We start from the raw sequence: 13,097 nt of genomic DNA on the forward strand, positions 1-13,097 counted from the left end.
ATACTCTGACTTTGCACTGGATCGAGCTACAATTGTCTGTTTCTTGCTTTTCCACGACACAAGATTCCCTCCGACAAATGTGCAATAGCTTGTAGTTGACCATCTGTCAACAGGAGATCCAGCCTAATCAACATCTGAAATGCCCTCAACCGTCCATGGCCATCATCTGAGTAAAGTAGAGCACGTCCATGAGCCTTCTTGAAGTACTGCAAGATACGTATAACAACATCCCAATGAGATGTCTGAGGAGCAGGCAAAAACTGACTCACAACACTAACAGGAAAGGCAATGTCAGGTCGTGTCACAGTCAAATAATTTAGTTTCCCAACAAGTTTACGATACTTTTCAGGTTCACTAAGAATATCCCCACCATCAGCTATGAGCTTTGAATTAAGATCCATAGGAGTATCTAGAGGTTTAGATCCTAAGAATCCTGTCTTTGAAAGAAGATCAATAACATACTTTCGCTGTGAAAGCTAAATTCCTTTCCTTGACTGAGCCACTTCCACACCTAGAAAGTATTTCAATCTTCCCAAATCTTTAGTCTGAAACTTCTGTTGTAAATGCATCTTCAACTTCTCAATTCCGGAAGAGTCATATTCTGTAATGACAATATCACCCACATGTACAAAAAAAAATAGTGTTCCTGCATCCATAGTTGTCAAGACGACAAGGCGACCCAAGGCGGTGAGGGGTGTCTAACCGATTAAGCGACAAGGCGCCCTAGTGTTAATTTTTATTTCCCTACTTTTCTAACATTATTTAATATGCTACAATATGTACCTTATATCATCAAAAATCAACATTAAGCCACATCAAGTCATAAAAAATCAACATTAAGTCACATTAAGTCGTAAAAAATCAACATAGAAATGAAAGACAACAGAACTACAGAAGCAAGCTATTGGAAGTTTGAAACAATCAAAACATATATTTGGTTTATATGTTATTGGAATTGGTCATTTTCAGGTATACCTAGTCTCACATTGGTTTATACTGTTCTTAGAAAATATGATCTTATTAATAAGTAATTAACCTGCTCTAGATTTAGAGAAATGTTCGTGTTCTCTAAGAAATTTGATTGATCAAATGATTTATTTTTACATGACACTTTTTGTATTAGGTAGAGCACAAAACAACTCTCCAACACATCCAAGATTGCTTAAAACTTATTTATATTTAAGGAGTTATGTTCTGGTCAAACCTTATTTGGTGTGCACGAATGTTGTCAAAATCGCTTTGAATGAAAATATTTTTTAGATATCAAAAGAAATAAATATTTTACCGCACTTCTTGTTTTTAGCAATGTTTACTATATTAAGATTTATGGAATTTTTAGATTTGAGAAAAACCCTAGCATTAGAAAGTTGAAAATTTCACCTACTGTCAAAAATCCAGTTTTTGTTCTTCAACTGGGGGGTTGATTTTTTGTCCCTTTGGAATTTTTTAACTATTTTTATTGGATTCAAATAGGGGGGTATTTGCTTATTTATGAATAATATCTTAAGTAAACGAAATAACAAATATATTTCATTTACTTAAATGATATTTGGAATAAATAAGTGCCAGAACCTGTTCGATATCAATTCAACCAGTGCAAGGCGCCCTACAATTGACGCCTAGGCGACGCCTTGACAACTATGCTTGCATTAGAATGTCGGAAAAATACAGAATGATCATTACTACAATGCCTAGTTATCAAGGCGGAAAGGTGACCAAATTCAAGGCGATACTGCTAAGGTGGCAAGGCGCCCGCCTAGGCGTCCAAGGAGCCTGGACGGCTAGGCGTTGCCTTAGCGACGCCTTGATAACTATGCTAAACGTGTCAGTCCAAACTCCAAAACAACTGTTTCAGCCCATACAAAGACTTCTTGAGCTTACATACCATTCCATACTCCTCCTGAGCAACAAACCTAGGAGGTTGCTCCATATAAACTTCCTCATGGGGATCCCCATGCAAAAAAGCATTCTTAACATCCAACTGAAACAGGGGCCAGTGATTAGTAACAGCAAGAGAAAGCAAAATGCTAACAGAAGTAAGCTTAGCCACAGGAGAAAAAGTGTCCAAATAATCAACACCATACACCTGGGCATCGCCCTTGGCCATAAGGCGGTCCTTCAAACCTGCCAAAGAACCATCAGGATTCACCTTTACCACAAATACCCATCGACAACCAATAGCTGATTTACCAGAGGGTAATGGAACAAGATCCCATGTTTGATTTTCCTCCGAAGCCAACAGTTCCTCAGTCATAGCAGCTCTCCAACCAGGACTAGATAATGCCTCTGCAATAGACTTAGGAATAGGATGATTCTCAATAGTAGTTAAGTAGGAATGGAAAGTAGAGGATAAACCAGAGTAGGACACAAAGTTAGAAAGAGGATGTTGGGCATAACTCCGAACACCCTTGCGAAGAGCAATAGGCACATCAAGGTCAGAAGAAACATCAAGAGAAGAAGAAGGATTACCTGGGGCAGGATCAGGCAACGAAGAAGAGGAGGTTGAGGTTGATGAAATGGGGGGAGGGGGCAAATCTTCCAAAGATGGCGCTGGTACACAATAGGAGGTGGCGATGGCAGTGGTGGTGGTGATGGAGAAACCTATCGAGCAGGAGACTGAACATTATACAAAGGAAGATCATCGTCCAATTCAGAAACAACACAAACGGAATTAATATAAGGGGTAGACTCAAAGAAGGAAGCATCAGCTGTGAAAAAATGTTTTTGTAACTCAAATGAATAACAGTGATAACCCTTTTGAGTACGAGAATAGCCAACAAAGATACATTTAAGAGCTTTGGGATCCAACTTAGAAACACCTGGACTATGATCACGAATGAAACAAACATTACCAAAGACACGTGGTGGTAAGGCAAATAAGGGATTAGAAGGAAATAACAAAGAATGGGGTATACCACCACGTAAAACAGAGGTAGTCATGCAGTTGATTAGGTAACACTCATTCAAAAGAAACCCAAAAGAAAAAAAAAAAAAAAACCCAAAAGAAAAAAAAAACCCATAAATCTTCCACCCCTGTGGGCCTTGCTTTAGACCCCTTAAGTTCTCCTTCTGACCCAATTGGGTTGGGTTATCGGGTTGAGGATCCCTTGGCTTCCAATAAGGCCTCTTCATCTCTTCTACCCGATCCTCTTCCTTTATCCAAAAACACCTGCAACTCCCCTGTTACCTTAGCTCCTGCTGCCGTGAATTCTCGTGCCTGCTCCTATAACCGGCGTCATCGCAGCTTCTCCTCGTCTCGAAGTATCTTGTCCCGGCTTGAGGGGACTCAGGTGCAATCTCTCTCCTAGCCCTTATGAATCACGGAGTTGTATGGAATACTCGGGGTCTCAATACCCCTTGTAAACATGCTGCTGTTAGAGACCGTATTCGGCTTCATCACTCCACCTTCTGCTGCTTGCTGGAAACTCATGTCAAAGAGCCCAATGCTGCCAGAATTTTAAATTCCATTGCTCCGGGCTGGTCTTTCTTATCCAACTACAATCATCACCCTGATGGTCGTATATGGATTTTATGGGACTCTTAAAAAATTAAGATCTCCCTGATCTCCTCTTTGGCTCAGTACATCCATTTAAGTTTCTCGGATTGCCAAGACCAATTCACCTTTTTTCTCACTGCCATCTATGCTTCCAACTGCCCTTCACAGAGGATATCTTTGTGGAATGATCTCCGTAACACTGCCAGCCTTATAGGCCCTCTTCCTTGGGGCATTGCTGGAGATTTCAATGTCATTAGATTTGGGTTTGAAAAACAGGGTGGTGACTCTTTGGACCTTGATTCTATGGCTGCTTTCAATGACTGTATCGAAATTTGGGCATCGATGACCTTTGTTGGACTGGTCCTACTTTCTCTTGGAGCAACAAAAGGGCTGGGAGCTCCCGGATCGATTGTAAGCTTGACCGAGTTATTGTCAATGACAATTGGCTTGCTTCATTTCCTTCTTCCTTTGCTACTTTTGATACCCCTGGAATTTCTGATCATGGCCCTAGCTCTCTTTCAATTCAGCCTTACAATTCCTTTGGGTTTAAATTTTTTTATATGTGGTCCTCTCATCCCTCCTTTCTTACCATTGTCAAGGATGCTTGGGACCAACCTGTTCAAGCTTTTTCTTCCCCCCTTATTGCTCTTGCAAGGAAGCTTAGGAATGTGAAGATTGCTCTCAAAGCTTGGAACTCTAACACTTTTGGCAATATTTCCCAGAATGTTCAGGATTGCAAGGATAAATTAGCCTCCATTCAGCAGCAAATCCAATCGGACATTCTAAATTGCCAACTTGCTGCGGACGAAAAAGCTGCCTCCATTCAGCTCTCTTTGCTTCTCTCCCAAGAGGAAAGCTTTTTAAGGCAGAAGGCTAGGATTAAGTGGCTGGAGCTAGGGGACTCTAATTCAGCATACTTCCATCGCTCCTTAAAGTCAAGATCCAATTCCAATTCTATTTCTCAACTGGTTGCTCCTGATGGTTCTGCTGTTACTACTGTGAAAGACATCAAAGACTTGGCTGTGAACTACTTCAAGGATCTCTTCTCTGGCCCTTTTGATACTGCAGATCCGATTCCCAACAACCTGCTCAATAAATTTGTGCCTAATGAGTTTACTCAGTCTCTTAGTGCCATTCCTTCAGAGGATGAAATTACCACTGCTATACACTCTCTAAAGCTCAATCGGGCTCCCGGGCCGGATGGATTCAGCATGGGGTTCTTCTTAGCTACTTGGGACATTATTAAGGATGATCTTATCAAAGCTATCAGAAGCTTTTTCTTTGATCCTAGCCAGATTGAAGGGGTGAACCATACCTTTCTTTGTCTCATTCCAAAGGAGGAGGGAGCTTCAGTGATGTCTGACTTCAGGCCCATTGCCCTTTGTAACCTGATCTACAAGTTCATTGCAAAAATCCTTGCTTATAGGCTAAAGACTGTGGTGGATCTCCTAGTCAGTGATAACTAGTCTACCTTCATCCTAGGGACGAACATCTCGGAAAACATTCTCCTATGCAATGAGATAGTTAGAGGTTTTGAGAGAAAGAATCATCCCCCATTTGCTCGTATGAAGATTGATATTCACAAAGCTTTTGACTCTCTAAGGTGGGACTTCATTGTCAAGGTGCTAGCTAAGATGGGATTCCCTCCGGTCTTCATCCATTGGATTCATTGCTGTATTTCCACGCCCAAGTTCTCTGTTCTTGTCAACGGCAGCCCAGCGGGCTACTTCACTTCTTCTGTGGGTGTTCGGCAAGGGTGCCCCCTCTCCCCCTATATTTTCACCTTAGCTCTGGAAGTTCTTTCAAGGGAGATCCAATTATGCACCGATCAGCAGCTCATTACCCCCATTCCCAAATGCAAAGCCCTCAAGCTTTCTCACTTGGCGTTTGCTGATGATCTCATGATTTTCTCCAAGGCTTCCACTAGCTCTTTTGAGTCTGTTATGCACTGTTTGCAGCTCTTCCAAGATTTATCGGGTCTCCAGATCAACCCAACCAAGTCCCTTCTCTTCTTGGCCGGGGTCTCTGACTTAGACAAAGATGCTTTGCAGGCTATTTGTGGTTTCCCTATTGGTCAGCTCCCAGTCAAATATGTGGGCCTTCCTTTAATTCCAGCTAGATTGTCAGCTCATCATTGCACTCCCATGTTGGACCTTATCAGGAAAAGACTTCAACTCTGGAAAGGCAAGCTTCTATCCTATGCGGGTCGCCTGGTTCTCGTCAAATCGGTGCTGCAAGCATCCTATATCTACTGGTCTGGAATCTATGGGCCGCCTCATTCCACCATCAAATCCTTGGAATCTCTCATGTCTTCTTTCCTTTGGAAAGGTTCTGATTCCTCTAGGTTTCTCTGGCCTGCTAGTTGGGCTTCAGTCTGTCTCCCTCTGCAGGAAGGTGGCTTGGGTATTAGAAGAATAAAGGAGGTGAATTCAGCTGGCATCATCAAGTTGATTTTGAAGATTGTCTCCAGGAAAAAAAGCATTTGGGTGGATTGGATTTATTCTGGGCTCCTTCGATTGGATTCCATTTGGACTATCTCCATCTCTTCGGATTCCTCTTGGGTCTGGCGTAAAATTCTTGCTTCTCGCCCCATTGTCCTTGGATCTATTCTCTCTCTCATTGGTAATGGGAATTTGACTTCCTTATGGTTGGACCATTGGCACCCTATGGGAATTCTCCTTCATCAAGTCAGCCCTAGATCTATTTATGGCTCTAGACTACCTAGAAATGCTTTGGTGGCTGATATCATTGATGCTAATGGCTGGGCTCCTCTTGAAACCTCAAACCCTGTGCTCACTAATATCTGGAATCTCCTCCCCTCTATTCAAAGAAGGCCCATCACAGGGAAGACTGTGTCACTTGGCTCCCAAATTCTTCGGGTTCTTTCAGCTCCAAAGCTGCTTGGGATCTTGTTCGGACTCGCCATCCCCTTGTCCCTTGGAGGAAACTTGTTTGGTTCAAACACCACATTCCCCGACACTGCTTACGGTCTGGAGAGTTTTCTTTAACTGCCTTCCAACGTTGTCCTTTCTTCGGCATCGGCACATCTCTGTCTCCCCTAATTGTGGTCTATGTTGGAGTGGAATGGAGGACTCCAATTATCTTTTCTTTGACTGCCCTGTCTCCCACTCCATCTGGAAAGATATCCTTGCTAAATGCTGGCCAAGAAATTGACGGATTCTTCCTTTCGGCAGAGAATGGATTTGGGTTGACATGACTTTTGGTGGTTCTTCCCTTTGTGATGTGGTGGGAAAGATGGCTTTTGGTGCTGTGATCAACCATATTTGGATGGAGCAAAATCTTCGGAAATGGACCTCCAAATCTCGATCTCTCAATCAGATTTGGGATTCCATCTCTTTTGAAATTAAAACCAAACTTAGTTCGGTTGCTCCCTCTACTTGTAATGACTCCCCAAGGAACAGACTCATTGTTGATTCCTGGGGCATTCCCTCTATTTCTCTTCGAGCTGTGGGCCCTTCTGTTTGAGGCTTAGGCTGTTGTTTTGTTTTTCCCTCCTATTTGAGGGTTGTTGTTCTTTTTCCTTTCCTCTTTGGTAATGAATTTCTATTCACCCAAAAAAAACACTCATTCAAAACAGCATCAGCCCAAAAAGACTTAATCACCTTCATCTCAAATAAAAGAGACCGTGTGACCTCCATCACATGGCGATTCTTTCTTTCGGCCACACATTTTGTTGTGGGGTGTTGGCACAAGAAGATTGATGTATAATGCTATGTTGAACCATAAAAGCAGTGAACGGATTAGAAAAATATTCTTTAGCATTATCACTACGAAGAATACACAAAGGAGTACTAAACTGACTCTTAATTTAATTCACAAAAACAATCAAGAAAAAAAAAGAAAAAAAGAAAAAAAAAGAGAGAACAACTCAAAACAATTCTTCATTAAATAACACCAAGTAACTCTTGAATGGTCATTGTTAACAAAACAGAATTTTATGAATGGCTTGAATGATCAATTTGATCTCCAAGCATCTCTATTTATAATCTTCCAAAAAGGGGCAGAATTACAAGAACATCCCCATATAGCCGACTATACTAGCTATACGGAAAAGACAAAAAAATACCCAAAATACCCTTATCGGGTTACATAACCTAACACTTCCCCTCAAGTTGGTGCATAGATAACGTACATGCCTAACTTAACTAAATTAGGATGAAACAACTTCCCACTTAGCCCTTTAGTGAAGACATCAGCAAGCTAATCACCGGACTTCACAAAAAGTATACAAATCTGCCTACTCTCTAACTTCTCCTTGATGAAGTGTCTGTCGATCTCCACATACTTGGTACACTCATGCTGTACTGGATTGTGGGCAATGCTGATTGCTACTTTGTTGTCACAGTACAACATCATTGGACGATGAATAGAATCACTAAGATCTTGGAGTAAACTCTGAAGCCACAATAATTTATAGATGCCTTGGGCCAGAGCACGGAATTCTGCTTCAGCACTGGATCTTGCCTTAACATTTTGTTTTTTACTACGCCACATGACAAGATTACCTCCTACGAAAGTACAATAACCTGAAGTAGATTTCCTGTCAGGATTACCACCCCAGTCAGCATTAGTGTAAGTCTAGATACGAAGATGATCATGTGGAGACAAGAGAATCCCTTTTCCTGGAGTTGACTTTAAGTAATGGAGAATGCGAAGAACAACAACCATATGAGTGGAGTAGGGATCATGCATGAACTGACTGACCAAACTTATTGCAAATGCAATGTCCGGTCTGGTGTGGGAGAGATATATCAATTTTCCCACCAACCGTTGATATTCTCCCTTATCAACCGGATCACCATCCTTTTCTTTCAGACGGGTATTAGCTTCCAAAGGAGTGTCACAAGGATGACAACCTAACAAACTAGTCTCTGATAGTAGGTCTAGAACATACTTCCTTTGGGAGAGAAAAATGCCTGTAGGAGAACGGGCAACTTCATTCCCAAGGAAGTACCTTAGCTGTCCTAGATCTTTTATTTCAAATTCTTGTTCCAAGAAATTCTTCAGGTGAGAAACTTCATCTGCATCATTACCAGTTACAACTATGTCATCGACATAGACTATAAGAAGAGTGATCTTATCTACATTTCGCTTGATGAACAAGGTGTGATCAACATTACTCTGTTTGTATCCTATGAATATTATTGCTTTATGGAATCTGCCAAATCAAGCCCAAGGAGATTGCTTCAGTCCATATAACACCAGCTTTAGTTTGCAAATATTTCCATGAGTCTTGTCACAAGAAAAACTTGGGGGAATCTCCATATAAACTTCCTCTTCCAGCTCTCCATGGAGAAATGCATTTTTTTACGTCCAATTGCTGCAAATCCCAGCCTAGATTGACAACATATGACAGTAAAACCCAAATAGTATTCAACTTTGCAACTGGGGCAAATGTCTCCTGATAGTCGATCCCATAGGTCTGAGTAAAGCCCTTGCCACAAGTCTGGCCTTGTATCTGTCTACTGTCCCGTCCATCTTCTGCTTGACCACAAACACCCATTTACAGCCTACTGATTTCTTGCCCGGAGGAAGAACCACTATTCCCATAAGTGTGAGTAAAGCCCTTGCCACAAGTCTGGCCTTGTATTTGTCTACTGTCCCGTCCATCTTCTGCTTGACCACAAACACCCATTTCTAGCCTATTGAATTGTTGCCCGGAGGAAGAACCACTGGCTCCCACGTCTCATCTTTGGATAAGGCCTTCATCTCTTCCATCATGGCTGCTTTCCACTTTGGATCTGCAATCGCCTCTTGCCAATTCTGAGGAATAGAAACAGAGGAAAGAGGACACAAATGCACGATCGGAAGAAGACAAAGAATCATACAAAACAACATTGGAGATAGGATGTTGGGTACAAGACCTAACGCCTTTACGAACAACAATAGGTAAGTCAAGAGAATGATCCTTACCAGATGATGTAGCAGAGTTTGGATCTGGATCAAGTTCTGAGGAGAAGAGGTACAGTAGTGGTAGTCTCAACTTGCTCTTTGTGCTTCCGGGTATAGACTTTATCAACAGGAATCTGACTCACAGGTCTATACTCCCCCTGAATAGGAATCAAACTAGAGACTGAAGTTGGAGGCTCTAGAGAAGAAGGCTCCCCCTGAATAGGAGCTGGTTGGATAGCAGACATATCTTCAAAACCTGGATCATGCTCCCCCTGAAGAGGTGTCTAAGAATAATATGCTAGGGATTCATGGAAGACAATATACATAGTGTTATCAAAACCAGAATTTGAAGAATGCTTGAATGATCGATTGTGATCAGCCAAGCCTATTATTTATAACTTTAAAATTACATCCATATGACAAATATACCCCTGCCATAGCCGACATAGCTAGGCAGTACACAAAACACTTAAAAATATAAAAAATAAACACCAAAAGGCCAGAATACCCCCCACGGTATTCTCGTTTACATTATTCAACACTCCCCCTCAAGTTGGAGCAAAGATGTTGATCATGCCCAACTTGACTAGATTAGGATGAAATAACTTTCCAGGCAGCCCCTTGGTGAAGACATCAACAAGCTGATCAGCAAAGGTCATAAAGGGAATGCAGATCTGCCCATCTTCTAACTTCTCCTTGATGAAATGCCTATCCACCTCAACACGCTTGGTACGATCATGCTGTACTGGGTTGTGTGCTATGCTGATCGCAGCTTTGTTGTCAGAGTACAACATCATAGGAAGGCGAATAGGAATACCAAGATCTTGTAGCAAACCTTTAAGCCAAAGTAACTCACAAATACCTTGTGCCATAGCTCGAAACTCAGCTTCGGCACTAGAACGAGCAACTACATTTTGCTTCTTGCTATGCCATGTGACAAGATTTCCACCTACAAAGGAGCAATACCCAGAAATCGACTTGCGATCTGCAGAACCAGCCCAATCAGCATCGGTGTACGCTTCTATCCGTAGGTGACCATGTGCAAACAAAAGAATGCCTTTTCCAGGAGCTGACTTCAAATAGTGCAAAATACGAAGAACAACCTCCATATGAGAAGTGTAGGGATCATGCCTAAACGGACTCACAACACTCACGGCGACAGCAATGTCAGGACGAGTGTGTGAAAGATAAATCAGCTTCCCTACAAGTCTTTGGTACCGGCCTTTATCAACAGGCTCACCCTCATTCTCCTTAAGCCGAACAGTGGGATCCATAGGAGTATCCGAAGGATGGCAGCCTAACAACCCTGTTTCAGCCAACAAGTTTAGGACATACTTTCTTTGGGAGAGAAATATGCCTTTAGAAGATCTGGCCACTTCAATCCTAAGAAAGTATCTTAATTTCCCTAGATCCTTAATCTCAAATTCTTGGCCAAGGAAGGTCTTCAACCGTCTGATCTCATCACCATCATTGCCAGTAACCACTATGTCATCAACGTAGACTATAAGAATAGTGAGTTTTTCACCAACACTCTTGACAAAGAGTGTGTAATCAGCGTTACTCTGCTTATAGCCCACAGAAATCATGGCCTTGTGGAATCGACCAAACCAAGCTCGAGGTGATTGCTTCAGCCCATACAGTGCACGCTTCAGCCTACACACTTTCCCTTTATTTCTGTCACAAGAGAACCCTGGTGGAATGTCCATATACACCTCCTCCTCCAGTGCTCCATTGAGGAAGGCATTTTTGACATCTAGCTGCTGCAAATCCCATCCAAGGTTGACTGCACATGATAACAGCACACGAACAGTATTTAACTTTGCAACAGGTGCAAAGGTTTCCTGGTAATCAATGCCGTATGTCTGAGTGAACCCCTTGGCCACGAGCCGTGCCTTATACCTATCCACAGTGCCATCCACCTTCTGTTTCACCACAAACACCCATCTACATCCAACGGTTTTCTTCCCAGGTGGAAGAACTACAAGCTCCCATGTGTTATTTTTCTTCAAAGCCTCCATTTCTTCCATCATGGCTGCCTTCCACTTTCCATCTGATAGAGCTTCTTGCCAATTGTTAGGAATACGAACAGAAGAAAGAGAAGAAACAAAAGCACGAAAGGATGGGAAAGGGAGTCATAAGAAACAACATGAGATATGGGATGTTGAGTGCAAGTGCTGACACCTTTGCGAAGAGCAATAGGTTACTCAGGAAAAGGAACATTACCAGGTGGAGAGGCAGGTTCTGGATCCAGGTTCGGCAATTGGATGGGTACTAGAGCAACAGTTGATTGAACCTGCTTATGTTTCCTTGCATAGGCCTTCATGTAACTAGCATCAATCCTCCTTTGAAATTCACTAATAGTCCTCTGGACAGGAGTCTGAATTGGAGTAGTTTGCTCCCCCTGTATAGGAATCTCTCCCCCTGACTCAGGGGGGGTACAAGGAGCAGTCTCAGGGGAAGTACTAGGAGCAGGCCGATCTGGTTCAGACTCATGATAAACAGACTGGAGTGGAGGTGGGGAGGCTATAGTCAGCACATCTTCACTAACACTCTCCCCCTGAAGAGGTAGGGACACATAGTATGAAACACTCTCGTGAAACACGACATCCATGCTGACAAAAGTTCGGCGGGATGGAGGGTAATAGCACTTGTACCCCTTCTGTGTAGTAGAGTACCCTAAGAAAATGCAGCGGAGATTACGTGGGTCAAGTTTACCAGGGGACCTTGTATCCCTGGCATAACAAACGCAGCCAAAAACCTTAGGGGGAACTATAAAGGAGGAAGAGCCAAGTAATAGCTCAACAGGGGGTCTAGAGTTAAGGACCGGACTGGGCAGCCTATTAATTAAATAGGCTGCAGTAAGAATAGCATCCCCCCAATAAACGGAAGGGACATTGCGAGCAAACAGAAGAGCTCTAGCTACCTCCAAGAGGTAGTGGTTTTTCCTCTCAGCCACTCCATTTTGGGCTGGAGTATCAACACAGCTGGTCTGATGGAGGATTCCATGGGCAGCCAGGTATTTTGAAACTGACCTTCCATATACTCTGTCCCATTATCACTCCTCAAAATCTGAATGGTGGCATTAAATTAAGTTTTAACCAGCTGGTGAAAGTGCTGAAAACATGAAAAAAACCTCATTTTTGGTGTGCATAAGGTAGACCTAAGTGAACCTAGAATAGCAGTCAATGAAGGTGACATACCACCGATGACCCGAAAGAGAAACTTTTATACTAGGACCCCACACATCAGTATGAACAACATGAAATAAAGAAGATGACCTTTTATTAGAAATTGGATAGTTGGAACGTGTCTGTTTGGCCAAGACATAAGGCTCACAAAAAAAGTCTTCCTTATTACAAGTATTACTTAATGCGGGAAATAAAGTAGATAAAGTACCTAGAGGTGGATGTCCTAGTCTAGAGTGCCATATGTGTAGTTCAGAAGAGAAGGATGCTAGAGAACAGTGCCTAGAAGGTAAAGCCTGGGTAGATGCAGGATCTCCATCAAGCAGGTACAATCCGCTATGCACTTTACCCAATCCAATCGTCTTCCCCGAGTCCAGTTCCTGAAAAACATAATGAGTGAGAAAAAAAGTCACTTTACAATTTAGAGATTTGGTGATACTGCTAATGGAGAGAAGATTTGTGGTAAACTTGGGAATATGCAACACAGAGGATAATGTAAGAGA

The 13,097-nt window shown here is 42.4% G+C and overlaps 1 protein-coding gene across 1 annotated transcript in view; it reads left to right on the forward strand.

Moving 5' to 3' along the window:
- Window positions 1-13,097, forward strand: part of LOC122656629 — a 107,199-nt gene that overhangs the window by 22,596 nt on the left and 71,506 nt on the right. The window lies entirely within an intron of this gene.

The sequence above is a fragment of the Telopea speciosissima genome, chromosome 3 (assembly GCF_018873765.1).
Source record: "Telopea speciosissima isolate NSW1024214 ecotype Mountain lineage chromosome 3, Tspe_v1, whole genome shotgun sequence".
NCBI lineage: Eukaryota > Viridiplantae > Streptophyta > Magnoliopsida > Proteales > Proteaceae > Telopea > Telopea speciosissima.